The 12,684-nt window shown below is 55.0% G+C and overlaps 1 non-coding gene across 1 annotated transcript; it reads right to left on the minus strand.

Annotated features, from left to right (window-relative positions):
* Window positions 1-12,328: 12,328 nt before the first annotated feature.
* TRNAR-CCU (transfer RNA arginine (anticodon CCU)) lies at window positions 12,329-12,401 on the minus strand. Its single transcript has one exon. It is a non-coding gene; the product is annotated as a tRNA-Arg (tRNA).
* Between the last annotated feature and the right edge of the window lie 283 nt (window positions 12,402-12,684).

Consider the following 12,684-nt stretch of genomic DNA (forward strand, 5'->3'; position numbering starts at 1 on the left):
CCCGATTTCGCCAGCAGTAGCTGAAGCTCGGATCCAAAACGAACTCATTTGCTCCAGCAGGCCACGCAAGTCGCCTGTTAGCCTTCTGCCATCTGGTGACCCAGCGTGTCCTGTGCTCGTTTGATGTCTGTTTATAGGATTTGCTTTGGGGCAGTCCTCATCCCTGTTGGTGGTTCCTGAGCCAGTGGTGAACAATATTTTTTCACACTTTGATACGGCCAAAAAAAAGTCCCGTAGATATTGGTGAAAGGCGTCTGGTGGGGACCGCATGTCCCTGGGTTTAGTTGACGACGTGCGGTGTGTCCGCGCATCAACATTTCTTGAAGGCAAACCTGCAAGGTTGTTACAATGAAGCCAAGAATACAGGACGCGTGCTACAATCGGAGGGGGGGGCAGTTAAACGCCGTGTCAGCGTTCAGCATTCGCTAAAACCACGCACGTTTGTTTAACCTTTGCCCCGACAGAACAGAGCAAGGTTTAAACCTGTCAGGGATCGTTTCGATGTCTGGAAGTGGGGGCAGACGCGTGAGCCTTCGGTCGTGAGTGAACATTGGTATCGCGAGCGAAAGTTTGCCATCGAACCAGAACTAAAGCAACACCCTTAACGCGCTCCCCCTTTGATCGACCCAAGGCGTCGCGGAGAGCCAACGGCAACCACCGAAGAGCGACGGTCGGCTCGCAATGGGGGCTGCGAGAAATTCCCACCTCCTGACGTCAAAGGCGGACAGGCGAATGAAGATGAATAACCCACCCGGTAGTGGATATTCGTTGTAATTCGTGTGCATTCATTAACCCCCCCCCCCCCCCGTCGTCTGGCCTTCGCACCTGATTGGCTCACGGGTGACGACGTCACATTTATCCCCCCCCCCCCCTCTATTTAAGACCGAGACAGGGGGAGGATTTCTACCACAATGCTGGCTGTCCGCCTGATGATGCCGGTTGTAATTACTGGCGAAACATCACGACACTCGAATTGTAAATGTTGTGGGTTTACTCTCCATCACACCGGTGGTGCTGTACTCGTGTTGTGCAGTAGAACCATGCGCAGACGAGGAACGCTCGAAGGGCTGTTGCCGTTTATTGAACACTGCTGCACTCAACTCTCAAACTCACACCAGAGGTCGGTGCTCTCGATCTGGTCCTTCACCCCAGACTCTCCCCAGTAGCTGGTCCTGCCTTCGGCTATCCTCTCACTCGGGAACCCTCTCTCAGCCGATCCTGACTCCGTACTCGGGACCTTGTTCTCGACTATTCCCTGAGCTCTCCCACTCGTCTACCCGGAGTGGGGGTTCATCCAACACCGCCCGGTGACGAGGCGGGAGAGACCCCTTGCAGCCAATCCTAGCCCTGGCTCCCCACAACGACCACGCCTTCGTCCCGGGGTAGCCCCCTTCAGTACCCCCTTTGGCAGCTCCTCCCCCTGGCTCGGACCCGCCTTTGTTCCCGAAGGGTACGTCATACAGCACCCGTGACATGACGTCATCCTTGACTGTCAACTCGCTCGCACCTCCCTCTGTTCGCCCCCTCATGGTTGCTCACACTGCTCCTCTGCGCTAGTTGTCTACGTAACGAACCTCACTAATTGGCTGTGTCGGGTGGTGGCAGGTTTAACAACACAATTATATTTACGCGATCTAACCCCCAAAAACTACTTTATTTATGGATTTTAATGCATTAATTTACATTTCCTATGTTTACTCGATGCAAGTGAAATATGTTTTAAGTTTGTAATTCGCAGTCATTGCCCGAGTAAGAAAACAGGGCACTAGGATTGTAATGAAATGCATTTAGAACAAACAAGACAAGGATCTCCGTATAGCCTTAACAGACTGTTGGGGCAAGTGCTGTTAGCGAGTAGCACCTATGAAGGCCGGCACGGCACACGAGGGGGAGGGTGGCCAGCACCACGCCCGGCCGCCTTTGTTTTCCTGGTGTGAAGATGTACACACTGCATCAGGTACTGAGTCGACCAGGGGAGGTCCAGGACCGGTTCAGGTAATCGTCACCGGTGTTGGCCGTGAGCGGGAGACGACCTCGAGTGGCACCCTGCTGCTGTATATTTTGAGCTTGCGTCTCTCTCTCTCTCACTTCATCATCGTGGAAGCTTGGAGATGTTAACTACCTCGTTTGGTATGCAGGAGGTCGTGGGTTCGATCCCGACCCTGACGCCTGCTGCTGCTGTATATTCGGAGTTTTCGTGTCTCTCTCTCCCCGTGGTCGCGTGGATTTTTCTCTGGGTCCTCCGGTTTTTCTCTCCACACTAAAACCATCTGATTGGTTTAGAAATGTGAATAACACATTGGTGGTCTGGCCACACGGCAAAGATACACTGAACGCATTTCTAAATCATCTCAACATCCATCCTGTTCACCATGGAAGTGGAAGCTGACATAACTTTACCATTTCTGGATATTCTGCTCGAACGGGGTAGAAATGGTAAAATAACACACAATTGCATCATTTTACCTGCTTTTCCAGTACCAAAATATAAGAATAGGGTTTCCCGTTTTTTCTGGCAACAAAACTGAAACCTTTCACAAGGAATCATGTTGGCATTAACCACAATACTTGTGTTCAGAATGCAAACAAAAAACACTGATAATATATGCATTGTCCTTGAAACTGATTGGTCCACACCAGAGACAGCTTTCTTTTGAGCCTCGTCTCAGCGGTGGTTCAGGAGAGAAAGGTGAAGGAGGAGGGGGGGCTGACCCCCCCCCCAGCCAGCAGCTCCGTCGGTGGTGCTTCTCGCTGCGGATGTCTCTTCATGCTGTGGATTTGGGGCATTTCAGTGGGTGGATTTGAGGGGGGGGGGGCAGCGCGCTCGGCCTGCGTTTCTCTCTGCCCCAGAGACGCATCGCAGATGAAGCGCTCGCCCACTTCACACTCACCCACTTCCCGTCACGCTCACCCCACGCTCACCCACCCCACGCTCACCCACCCCACGCTCACCCACTTCACACTCACCCACTTCATGTCCGCTCACCCCACGCTCACCCACTTCACATTCACTCACCCCACGCTCACCCACTTCACACTCACCCACTTCACACTCACCCACTTCACGTCCGCTCACCCCACGCTCACCCACCCCACGCTCACCCACCCCACGCTCACCCACCCCACGCTCACCCACCCCACGCTCACCCACCCCACGCTCACCCACTTCACACTCACCCACTTCATGTCCGCTCACCCCACGCTCACCCACTTCACACTCACTCACCCCACGCTCACCCACTTCACACTCACCCACTTCACACTCACCCACTTCACGTCCGCTCACCCCACGCTCACCCACCCCACGCCAACCCACCTCACCCTCACCCACCCCACGCTCACCCACCCCACGCTCACCCACTTCACACTCACCCACTTCCCGTCACGCTCACCCCACGCTCACCCACCCCACGCTCACCCACCCCACGCTCACCCACCCCACGCTCACCCACTTCACACTCACCCACTTCATGTCCGCTCACCCCACGCTCACCCACTTCACACTCACCCACTTCACACTCACCCACTTCACGTCCGCTCACCCCACGCTCACCCACCCCACGCTCACCCACCTCACACTCACCCACCCCACGCTCACCCACCCCACGCTCACCCACTTCACACTCACCCACTTCACGTCCGCTCACCCCACGCTCACCCACTTCACACTCACCCCACGCTCACCCACTTCACACTCACCCACTTCACACTCGCGCGCCCGTGTCACTCTCTCTCTCTCCTCTCTCCAAGTTGCTGGGGGAGGAGTGGTGGCTCACAGGAACCCCTTGATGCTAAAGCCGCAAGAATTCGCGCTAGCAGCAGACCAAACACATTTTCTTTATTTAAAATTCGCAGCTCAAGAAACCCGCGAGGCGCGGCGATAGCCCTCGACGGCTTCTCACAATCTCACACTCACAATCTCACACTCACAATCTCACAATCTCACACTCACAATCTCACACTCACAATCTCACACTCACAATCTCACACTCACAATCTCACAATCTCACACTCACAATCTCACAGTCTCACACTCAGTCTCACACTCACAATCTCACACTCACAATCTCACACTCACAATCTCACACTCACAATCTCACAATCTCACACTCACAATCTCACACTCACAATCTCACACTCACAATCTCACACTCACAATCTCACAGTCAAGGTGGCCAAGCCAGCAGATGACCGCGTCGTAAGCAGTGCGGAGTAGTGCATCGTCACCGCCACGATGTCTCCATCTTCGTGTAATAAGAGCCTATGTCGGATTCACGTGGTGATCGGCTTTGCCGGTCCCGCTTTACAGCCAATGGGGGGAGAGCCTGGGAGCATGGCCTCGGCGTGATCACGGGATGTCAGCTAGGTGATTGGTTTCGCTGGTCTTGGCCTCAGCCAATGGGAAGACAAGTCGGGGGCGTGGTCCCGGGAGTTGATGGGGGATCTGGAACATTCGGCGCTGGCTATTGAGGATTGGCTGGAGTGTACCACGTGACCCAGGCATTAAATAAGGGGAGAGAGGAGAGACACGGGGTCAGACACGGAACGAAGAGAGAGAGGGGCCACGCGCGAGTGGGGCTCCGGGTGCCACGTGGTGGTGTATCTCTGGTGGCTGTCTGCCCGCTTCCCGTTGCCTGCCAGCAACGGGGAGTGTTTGTGAACTGCAAGAAGTCAAATAAAATGACCGATTCTACAAGCCATCTCCAGCGAGTTATTACATTGGTGTCAGAAGTTCTTCTGGGACCGTTTGGACGATCTTCAAGATGTCCAAGCACCTCAGAAAGAAGAACCCACCCGGCCATCCATCGGAGGAAGTTGTGGAGATGGACGACGACGATCTGCTAGGAGCTACGGCTCCTCTGCCTCCGACGTTCGCTCTCCTCGACGCCGCTCATCGCCCACGGGAGGAAGAGGCAACCACCTCAAGGGCGGACGAAGGATGGCGGCTGATGGCGGAGCAGATCGAGTCGCTCCGCGCGATTCTGCTCAATCTGGTGACGGCGGTCGCGTCCTCTACGGGCCTGGGTCGGCCGCCTGCGGTTCAGCTCGATGCCGAGGACCAGGATCTTCGGCGGGAAACGACGTCCGCCATTGCTCCTGCCACGCGGGGGGAGGCCTCCATCTTGGAGGGGGCGGCGGCGGCGGAGCCTTTCGACGCCATCTTGCGCGAGGCTGCCACCACGCGGCCGCCGGACGCTATTTTGTCGGAGACGCGCAGAACGCGGGAAGCGCACGTGGAGACGCTCGCGGCGTCTGCCTGCCACCGCGAACATCGGCTTCCACAGATTAAGGAATTTATCGCCGGGGGCGATTGGAGTGCTTTTACGTGGCGCTTTAAGTCGGCCTTCAGATCCGTGCGATGGACGGAGGCGGAGGCGCTGGAAGCGCTGCCCACGATGCTGGACGATGTTTCCCTGGCGGTCTTCCGATCCATCCCGGCGTCCAAGAAGAAGACGCTTCGTGATGCTTTCGCAGAAATGGCGGAGTTTTATGACCCACCGACGGCAGCCACGAGAAAATTTATGTCACGTCGTCGAGGATCGGAGGAGTCACCCTTGGCTTACCGGGGGGCGCTGGTGGCGTTGGCCATGGCCGCTTACCCCGACGCGACAGCTGATCACCTCGATCCTCTCATCCTTTCCCGTATGCTGGAGCTGTCCCAGGAACTCAACATCTCGCTGCCGGTATGCGGCCATGAACCGCTTACATCGCGATGGGTGGCGCGCTGCTTGGACGCTAAATTTAACATCAAGCGCTGGGATCAGATGGCGGCATGGACGGGGAAACCTGAAATCGACGGCCCACCTTTAGGGTGGTCTCCACGACGGGTCGTCCACTGCTCCGACGACTCCGGCGACGACGAGGTGGTAGCTGCTGTTCCGCACTGAATGCCGAGACGGCGGCTGCACGACCGGAGTGGTGACTACGTGAGCCGACCACGTGCGGGGGCCGGGTCGACCGACCGCCGGCCGACGACGGCCACGTGCTTCAAGTGTGGCCGACGAGGCCATTTTGCCCGCGACTGCCACTGCCGACCTCTGCCTTCGCCGCTTCCGCCGAGTGGGCCTCCATCTCCTCCGCCGGGCTGGAGCCGCGACACCCTCGGGCGAGTTGGCGCAAATCGGACACCCGGCAGGTCGTGTCACATCATTCATCCACTCGCACACGTAGTTGCACTTCCAATGATAATTGTGATTCTTCGGTGTCATTACCACGCTCTACTACACAATGGAAAAAATTGGCTCGTAGGGTTGTGGCTGCGGCGTCGGGTTCGTCGACGGTACGGGGTACCATCGAGGGCATCGACGTCCGTATTTTGGTTGTCACTGGCGCGTCTGCCACCATCATTTCTGATGTTATTTTTCATCTTTTGTCTATTCCCATGTCGCGAATCCGCCGGGTTAATGGGTATTTTCGGTCAAGTCGATGTGCGTATTGCTTTTGGTAATATTACCACCAAAGGATCGGTCTTGATCTCGCGCTCACTGGCCGTCCCATGCCTATTAGGCACCGATTTCTTGCGCCGCATGCCACTTAAGATTCTGGTCGACCAGGATTGTTTAGAAATGCCGGGGGGTCGTAGGACGTCGTTCCTGCCTTCCCTGCTGGACCGTTCGCCACCGGGTAATGCTGTTAACGCCATGGTCGCTGCCACAGTAGAAGTTCCATCAGGCTCACAAATGCTTATCCCGCTGCGTTACGGTAAACCCCTTCAGGTTAAGGATGGTATGATGGGTGTGTTATTATCCCCGTCGAATTCGGTGTCTAAATCTTTTTCCTTGGTGGCGGCCCAAACAATCGTACGGCCGGGTCAGGCCCCGTTCATACAGGTGTTGAATGGGGGACCCGACCGGGTCGTTGTCCCGGCTGGATCGGTATTTGCTCACGCCACTACCGATTTCGCCACTTTTGACGGAAAGCCACAAATTAAAACACCCACCGATGGACCGCCACGCGATTGTTCACAGGTACGGTGGATCGCGGACTTGTGCGGGGAAAATGCATCTTTATCAAACGCGCAGAGGACTGCTTTGCATTCGTTGTTATTACAGTATGCTGATGTTTTCAGTAAAAATGATTTGGATCTCGGCCGTACGTCGCTTTTGTCGCACCATATTGACACCGGTGCAACACCTCCGATTTGTATGCATCCGCATCGCATGAGCCCTGCAGAAAGGGAACACGTGCGCGGCGCGGTAGACGATATGTTGGCGGCGGATATTATTTCGCCGTCCAACAGTCCGTGGGGCGCGCTGGTGGTACTGGTTAAGAAAAAGGATGGTGGGACGAGATTTTGCGTAGATTTCCGCCGGTTGAATAAGATATCCGTGGTGGACGCATACCCTTTACCACGGATGGATGACTCATTGGACGCTTTGTCAGGGGCAAAATTTTTCTCCACCCTCAATCTGTCATCCGGCTTTTGGCAGCTCGCCCTCGATGACGCGTCAAAACCCAAGACGGCATTCCGTATGCCACAAGGCCTCTTTGAGTTTAACCACTTACCCATGGGCTTAAATGCGGCTCCGGCGACGTTCCAACGCCTGATGGAACTGGTACTGGCGGGACTACAGTGGGGGACATGCCTCATATATTTAGACGATATTATCGTTTTTAGCCGCACGTTCGAGGAACACCTCCAACGCCTGGAGACTGTCTTTCAGAGGATGCGGTCGGCTGACCTAAAGTTTAAACCAAATAAATGCCACCTTTTGCAACACTCCGTCCGTTACTTGGGTCATATTGTCAGTTCGGACGGCGTGTCCACTGACCCTCATAAAACGCGATGTGTCCGAGAGTGGCCTACACCCACTTCGGTGGGTGACGTTCGGCGCTTTATTGGCTTTGCATCCTACTATCGCCGGCTTGTTAAGAACTTTGCCACACTGGCTAAACCACTGCATATTCTGACGGGCAAAAATCAAAGGTTTAAATGGGGTCCGGAGGAGGAATGCTCTTTTCAATCGCTCCGGGATCACCTCACCACGGTGCCTACGCTCGACTACCCAGACTTTTCCCAGCCGTTCATCCTTGAACAGAGTTGAACGAGTGGTTGCATACGGCAGCAGGGTTCTGTCCCCGGCAGAAACAGGATATTGCGTGACAAGGCGGGAACTTTTGGCGATCGTACCTATATGGAAGGAAATTCCTTGTTCGCACTGATCACGCGGCTTTGCAATACTCGTTGAAATTGGACCAACCATCAGGCCAATTGGCTTGGTGGTTGGAATCGTTGCAGGAATTTTCCTTCGATATCACGTACCGCAAGGGTGCTCGCCACGCCAATGCGGACGCACTCTCCAGGTTACCACCCATTCCCCCGTGCACTTGTCTGATGGGTATGCACCGCTGTGGGGCACCGCTGTGGGGCGCCGCTTACCTCGCCCTGTCCGGTTATGGGGGCGATGTCAAACGAGGACGGCCAGGATGTGCCAGTGGATACTGATGACACCCTGCGGCTGCCGCACTTGGTTTGGCTACGCGAGCAGGAGGCCGATGCCTCTCTGGCTCTGCTGCGGAAATTGATCGGGAAAGCGAGAGCTCAATTGGCGGGATGAAAGTGGCGGATGTTCCGGGGCCTGACCGACCACGCCTGGTCGTGCCTACATCCCTTCGCCATGACCTGCTTCGTGCTCTGCACACTGACAAACTAATGCACCTCGGCGTGCAGAAGACTTTGGCCGCAATGCAGAAGGATTTCTTTTGGCCCGGCATGACGGCAGACGTCAACGACTTTGTCCGGTCATGCCATGATTGTGCGAAGAGGATACCGCCTCGTAAACATTATGTGCCGCCATTACGTTCCATTGAGGTATCCTGTATAAACGAATTAGTTGCTCTGGACATCCTCGGGCCGTTCCCTCCATTGGCTAGGGGCAACAAATACCTTCTTGTCGGGGTAGAATATTTTTCTCGCTGGCCTATGGCCTGGCCTCTGCCTGACCAGACGGCCGCGTCCATCACCGATGCTTTCGTGAATGGTTATGTCATGGATAAAGGAGCACCCGAGAGGCTGCTCACAGATCAGGGACGTAACTTCTCCTCCAAATTGCTCAAGGATGTTTGCGATGCGCTGGGCACAAAGAAAATCCGCACTTCCCCTTACCATCCGCAAACGGACGGCATGGTGGAACGATTTAACCGCACCCTTTCGGCTGTGCTTTGTCACACGGTGAGTGAAAAGCAGACCGATTGGGACTTGCACATACCGGGCGTCTTAGCGGCATACCGCATGGTTCCGCACGCGTCCACTGGATATTCGCCATTTTTTTTTATGTATGGTCGTGAGAACGTACCCCCCATTGATGTACAACTCGGTACGCCGAGGAAACAGCCGTCCCTTTCCTTGCCTGATCATGTACGGGACTTGCTTGAACGGGTTACAGAGGCGCGAGAGGCCACCAGATGTGCGACGGCCCGTACGCAGGCAAGGAACGAGAGGTGTGCGCGTCGATCGCGTACCCACATGCCCTGATCGGTGGGCAATCTGGCATGGCTCCACTGCCCTCAGGTGCCGGTGGGCACATCCCCTAAATTGCACAGGCCTTGGCGGGGGCCTGTGACGTTGGTGGACATTCGGAACCCACAGAGTGTTCGCGTCCAATACGAAAAACGTCGGTGGTACGTCCATTCGTCGCGACTCAAACCCTACGTTGAACCACGTGCCGACACCTCATCTCCACTTGTTGACCTGCCGGGGTCTGCTGTGCCGAATATGCCGCTTGCCTCGCCCGTTGATCCCCAGCGGGACTTTGTTGTGCCACCCACAGATGAACAGGTTTTGAGGGCTGATGAGACCCCCGCCGTCCCTCCTCCAACGGGACCTGACCTGGACACGACCGAAATCGGAAATCCTCCTTCTTCTTCTTCATGCCAACCACCTCCTGTTGATCCGGCGGCAAGGCGACCGTGCGCAGGAAGCGGAGAGGGTCCCGCGTCGCGTACGCGGTCAAAATCTCTTCCGTTTCGATAGCATTGATTACCGCGCTGCAGGGGCGCCCTAATGTATGTCTGTTTATTCATGGGTGAATTTTATCTTTGTTCGGCGCATAGACGCCCATTTCGCCCCTTCATGGTTAATGCGTCTTTGACGCCCTAATAAGCAATTTTATGGAATCGGCTTGTCACCCATTTCCCAGCCGAGACGACTGACTTTTTCACCGGGAGGGGGGGGGGGGGTGATGTAATAAGAGCCTATGTCGGATTCACGTGGTGATCGGCTTTGCCGGTCCCGCTTTACAGCCAATGGGGGGAGAGCCTGGGAGCATGGCCTCGGCGTGATCACGGGATGTCAGCTAGGTGATTGGTTTCGCTGGTCTTGGCCTCAGCCAATGGGAAGACAAGTCAGGGGCGTGGTCCCGGGAGTTGATGGGGGATCTGGAACATTCGGCGCTGGCTATTGAGGATTGGCTGGAGTGTACCACGTGACCCAGGCATTAAATAAGGGGAGAGACACGGGGTCAGACACGGAACGAAGAGAGAGAGGGGCCACGCGCGAGTGGGGCTCCGGGTGCCACGTGGTAGTGTGTCTCTGGTGGCTGTCTGCCCGCTTCTACAGCGAGTTATTACATTCGTATTGTTTTTTTGTTATTGGATCTGAAGATTGCGTCCGCTGTTGTCGTACGGCCTCGGTTCTGGATGACCACACGGCCGCACCACGGCGATCGGAGCGCTCGGCTCACGATCGTAATCGGGTCGCGGTTTTCAAATCTTGGAGAGTGTGCACGGAGTCGCTAAGCGAGTACGCAGGCGGTGCAACTGCTCTGGGGCGCACGGTTCCGGAGGGGGGCCCTGAGGCGCCGGGCTACGAAAGGGGAGAGTGGACGCGAGCCCCCCCCCTCACCTCGTATCGTCTCTTGCACTCGGGGGGAGGGGGGGCGCCCTTTGTCGCCCGCGCTACGCAAGAAGCGAGAGCCGCTGACGGTGACGCAGGCAGTTCTCTAGCCCCACGTGGTGTGTGGCTGGGTGGTTGTGAGGGTGGTGTGTGGCTGGGTGGTTGTGAGGGTGGTGTGTGGCTGGGTGGTTGTGAGTGTGGCGTGTGGCTGGGTGGTTGTGAGCGTGGCGTGTGGCTGGGTGGTTGTGAGTGTGGTGTGTGGCTGGGTGGTTGTGAGGGTGGTGTGTGGCTGGGTGGTTGTGAGGGTGGTGTGTGGCTGGGTGGTTGTGCACGTTGTGTGTGGCTGGGTGGTTGTGAGTGTGTGGCTGGGTGGTTGTGAGGGTGGTGTGTGGCTGGGTGGTTGTGAGCGTGGTGTGTGGCTGGGTGGTTGTGAGGGTGGTGTGTGGCTGGGTGGTTGTGCACGTTGTGTGTGGCTGGGTGGTTGTGAGTGTGTGGCTGGGTGGTTGTGAGGGTGGTGTGTGGCTGGGTGGTTGTGAGCGTGGTGTGTGGCTGGGTGGTTGTGAGCGTGGTGTGTGGCTGGGTGGTTGTGAGGGTGGTGTGTGGCTGGGTGGTTGTGAGCGTGGTGTGTGGCTGGGTAGGCACTGAACCCCGTTCGGTTTCAGGAAAACCTTCATTGAAAACCAGGCCCAAGTCTACCACATGCGCATGTAATTTATTTAGCGAATGCTTCTACACGTGACTTTTTACACAGCAGTTAGAGCACCAGGTACACAATAAATAATTAAATACACACATACGTAGTATGTCACCGTTATACAGGGCGCTTCAAAGAAATGTTAACACTGCTGAACATTTTCAACAACACCACAAGAAATGTGCCTCCGGGCTCTGGGTACCACCTGGAGAAGACTACAGGCACGCGTTGACAATGATGGCGGCCAAGTGGAGACTCTTTGACTTTTTGAAGCTATTAACACAAAATTGTTATCACGTTACAGTTTATTATCCGTTCTTTTTCCATGAAAAACGAGAGTCCCAAATAAGAGATTACATAGTCATCCTCTCAGCCGACAAGGGCAATGCCACTGTCATCTTGGACAAAACCACGTACAATAAACACGTTCCTTCAGAGTGGGCAGGTAGGAACTTGGTTGGACAGCGCATTCGTGCGATCCGTGTCACGCGGTGCTGAGCCGGCCCGAAGCGCTCTATGAAATACAAATCGAGGGCGTGGCAATGCACCACAGACAGACAAATAATCCCTGGTGGGCAGTGTGCAACTGTTGTTCCTACCTGCAAAATGGATAAGTATTTTCCCCTTTCCTCCTCTCTACTTTATCAATGTTGATAATTGTCACCAAAGTACACAGATTTCAAACTCTCTTCTAAAGGCACAGTGGCATGATGTTTTACATTATCAGATTTGTAAACTTAGTGAAATGACCACATGTTGTATAAATATTCACCTTGCAAAATGCACATTAGCTGCTTAGTTACCCCAGGTGGGACTCGAACCCACAATCCCTGGCTTAGGAGGCCAGTGCCTTATCCATTATGCCACTGGGGCTACAAGTAGCATGATGAAAATCTGGCTTATGTACAGACTTCTTCAATAAACTCACAATAAAAACAAATTATATGTTTTTCCCCTTTCGTCCCCTCTGTTTTATTCATGTTGATAATTGTCACCAACGTCCACTGATTTAAAACTATCTTCTCTTGGCACAGTGCCATTTGGGTTTTTCATGATCAGATTCGTAAACTTGACATCTTGATTTTACAAAATGAACAGCTTTTTCTCAGCAACCCCAGGTAGGACTTGAACCCACAATCCCTGGCTTAAGGAGGCC

This window comes from Lampetra fluviatilis, chromosome 28, assembly GCF_964198595.1.
Source record: "Lampetra fluviatilis chromosome 28, kcLamFluv1.1, whole genome shotgun sequence".
Taxonomy (NCBI): domain Eukaryota; kingdom Metazoa; phylum Chordata; class Hyperoartia; order Petromyzontiformes; family Petromyzontidae; genus Lampetra; species Lampetra fluviatilis.